This window comes from Meleagris gallopavo, chromosome 17, assembly GCF_000146605.3.
Source record: "Meleagris gallopavo isolate NT-WF06-2002-E0010 breed Aviagen turkey brand Nicholas breeding stock chromosome 17, Turkey_5.1, whole genome shotgun sequence".
Taxonomy (NCBI): Eukaryota; Metazoa; Chordata; class Aves; order Galliformes; family Phasianidae; genus Meleagris; species Meleagris gallopavo.
The window spans coordinates 5,067,556-5,071,617 of record NC_015027.2 but is presented as its reverse complement, the minus strand read 5'-3'; positions in this window follow the sequence as shown (position 1 = coordinate 5,071,617).

The window sequence follows — 4,062 nt, the reverse complement described above, 5'->3', positions numbered from 1 at the left end:
CGGCCGCGCTGATGGGGCGCGCGATGCTCACACGCACGCGCACCATGAGGTGGCGGGTGGTGGCCCGCGGCGGGGCGCGTATCGCATCTCTGGGCTGCTCGTCGGGCGGTCCGCTCGGCCCTATCCCGCCGCGGCTGATGTTGCTGGGCGCGTTGCTGTGAGAGCCGGCTCTCGTGCCCTGCCCTGAGATGGGAGCTCCGAGCGCTTCGGTGTGGTGGGAGCGTCTCCGGCCCCGCCGTGCCCTCACGGCTTCCTGGTTCTCCGGCTTTAACCTCACAGCAGCTCCTGAGGAGAAGGGAGGGGAGGGGACAGCGGAACTGTGTAGGGAAGAGACGGCCGGGAGATGTGCTGGCCCACGGCTTTTGCCTGCCGAGTGTTCTGCGGGCTGCTGATGTGGGCGTTGCTGCTGCAAAGAGCTGAACGCAGGTCCTGGTGACTGCTCAGGCTAATTGTACGTCTGGAGAGAGCTTTTTACCGTTACAGCCCTCAGACATTTCTGTTAAACAATCCTGAGGTATTTTCCTGCTTTTGTAAGGACAGTTTCAAAGAGTTTTACTGTAAAATTTAAGGAAATTGTGGGAAGCCCTGAAATCTGCTTAAAACATTAAGTACTGCTCATTCAGCTTTATCCAAGTTGGCTTTTTTCATTACACAGGAGGGTCAAAATAACCAATGAGGGTTAGACTAAGCAGTCCAAAGGCAAAGCGACATCAATCAAACTGATTCAGATTCATCAGTGATGCTTCAGACAATAAATAGAGGAACAGGTGAGAGCTGTGGGCAGGGATGAGAACAGTTTAAATAGAGCTCATGTCTCAGCTGCTGCCCTCTTGTATACTTCAGATAAAGGCACAAAGAAGTGCAGTCATGTACAGCACATTTAGCACTGAAAGCATCTGTACAGCTCTATACGGTTGTGGACAGAAAGTAGCAGTGTATGGTTATTCTCAGCTGGGAGAGGTGAGTTGTAGCAGATACTTGCTATTACACATAATTACCACAGAACCAATTAATGCGAGGCTTTCTTTCCCTGTAACTGTGCCTCTGACAAGTACCTCGCTGAGTGCACTTTTTGCTTAGATACGCTGCTTTTTTACCAATACCTGAAGCTGCTCTGAATGTTCTTTTATAGTTAACACATACTGACGTTTTCCTGGATTGGTATAAAATAACGTTGCTTAATGTGAGGCTCAGCAGTTATCCTCAAGGCACTTGTTTTTACTTGCTTTCTGATGTAGTAGTACAATGCCTAAAACACAAAATTGCCAGCATTTCATCTTGTAAGTACAACAGGAGCTGGATAAGTGAGAACTACAGCAACAAGCTCTCAGAAATACTTAGCAAGTGTCTGCGGTGGATGTGGAAGAAACGAAGCTTTCACATTCGGTGGTACTCTAATTCAAAATTAGAAAGTTCTAAAAATAGATGTGTAAAGAAAAAAAATACCAAACTGGGTAAGCATCGATCAAGATTGAATTAATTTACTGTTAATGTTTTTTCTTTCCAAGCAAATCCAATGCTTTCCTCATTAATTTTCCTTCCACCCCCGACTGCACGATGCACACTGCAGCCATAGCACAGCGAGGAGCTGCTCTTAGTCCTACGGCGATAGATGTAGGTCACTGGGTTGTCAAGCCCAGAGCGTGAGAGCAGGCCGTGCTTTGCCTGTCCCTGAGTCACTGTGACTGGCAGCTGCGGGCAGACACATCCTCCTGCAAGCTGCAGGCTGCGTGTTTGCTTCCCTGTCGGTGCTGCCTTTTTGGCCTTAGCTCCGGGTATCCAGGTTTGGTGATTCATGGTGTGATATGGCAGAGGCCTCTTAGAGTGACATCGTTTTCTTTGTCGCTCTAGGGATGATGATTGTTTAGCTTGCTTTGCCCTCTAGCGGCGGCCTGCGCAGCTTCAGCGCTTTGTTTAATATACGTGGGTCGCTCCGAAAGTAGTGCCTCCTATTTATTTCCATGGAAAAGTCAACAGATGCAAAGAACAAAATAACAGTGTTTGATAGAGCAAATTCTCAGCTACGAAGCATTATTTATAAACGTACTCTCCACCATTAGCTATGCACTTTCACCACGAAGGAACAAGAGCCTGCACTCTGTGTTCAGAAATACCTGCATCAGTGGAGGTGACACACTGCCACTATCATCACTGCTGAAATCCACATCCACCGCCTCACTGTGCTCACATCCACTGCTTGGTGTCCATCAGTGCTCAGCAAGCATTAGTGAATGTCAGTAGAGGCCGGTTTTTCTGAATGCAGAAAGTCAGTGACACACCCTTTTTTCCATATTCACTTCCATGTCAGATGCCATTGTGTCACACTGCCCCTCTGCTGCCATCTGTCACAGCAACAAAACGTGATGGGATATTGGCAGGAAGGTTCAGCTCTGCTGCCATCCCACCAATATTCAACTCTGGTGTTGTGGGGCTAACATCATAAAATAGGAGGTATTACTTTTGGAGAAGCCCTTGCACATATATAAAACATGAAAAATATATATACATTAAAAAAAAAAGAAGCAAAACAAGAAAGGTATTTCCGGAGCTTTCTCAGGGGCCTGTGAAAAGCAAAAGCATTCCTAAGTTACTGCAGGGAGGAAATCATCGTTAGTAATTTATGTAGTATTTTCTTCGGTGACACTCTAGTTATGTCAAAACAACAGTGTTAATTCAGGTGGAAAAATCAGACCAGAGTCTGCCAAGAGCTCCAGTGCTCAAACAGGGAAGTTCACCAACATGGTGCAGGAGTAGAGAGGTAATTCATCAGCGTGATGGCCAATCGATGCCCTCCCATATCTGTGTCCTCTGCAGTCACGTTGTGTTCCTGGCTCTGGTTGATAATGTCACAGATGGGTGCCCGAGTGACAGTGAGTGGCCTGTGGCTGCTGATAAGCTGGCATTGGGTGACCAACCATTGCTTCTGCTGGCAGCACACTGGTATTGGTCTGTAACCCGAGTGCACAAGTAGATGTTGTTAGATAGGTCTTCAAAGAGCGCATGCTGATAAGAAAGATTGAACATAAGCCAGCAGTGCACTCAGGCAGTCAGAAAGCCCAATGGCATCCTGGCCTGTGGTTGTCTTTTGTTGCTCAATATACAAGAGCTGCTCCAAAAGTAATACCTTCTATTTTATGATGTTGGCCCCACGACACCAGAGTTGAATATTGGTGGGATGGCAGCAGAGCTGAACCTTCCTGCCAATATCCCATCACGTTTTGTTGCTATGTGACAGATGGCAGCAGAGGGGCAGTGTGATACAATGGCATCTGACATGGAAGTGAGTATGGAGCAAAGGTGTGTCACTGACTTTCTGCATTCAAAAAAAACGGCCTCCACTGACAGTGCTTGCTGAGCGCTGATGGACACCAAGCAGTGGATGTGAGCACAGTGAGGCGGTGGGTGTGGATTTCAGCAGTGGTGACAGTGGCAGTGTGTCACCTCCACTGATGCAGGTATTTCTGAGTGCAGAGTGCAGGCTCTTGTTCCTTCGTGGTGAAAGTGCATAGAGAGAGGTAGGGTGGAGAGTACTTTTGGAGAAACCTCCATAACTGTCCTATTTAAAGAGGTGACGTGTGAGATATTGCAAACCTCCACGATGACAGCCACAGCTCCGCGGTCCTTTGATGCGTGCCATGTTGACTCATTGATGCTTGAATCATCGCTATGGTCATTTACCGGTTCTGCAGCGCGTACCCCAGGCCTGCCCTTGGGTGCTGAGCCATCTGCTGATGCTGCAGGTCCCTCGAGCTTTGCTGCTGATCTTCTCACGTTTTATATATGAAAAAAGACGAACAATTTCGCAGCGTTGCTACCCACGTGGCGAGGCACAGCCGCGGAAGGGCGTTCCTCCCGGGGCCGCCAATCAGCGCGCCGGTTGCCCTTCGCACGGGCCAATCAGCGCCCAGGAGACGTACATTTAAACACCGATCCCGGGAGCTCTCACTCTCTTCAGTCTGACAGTCAGGGGGGCGGGGCGTAGCTCTGCGCGCCAATCGGCGGCGCGGAAGCTTTATCCGACACTCGGTTCAGCCAATGGGGGTGCGGCAGGCAGCGCGGCGT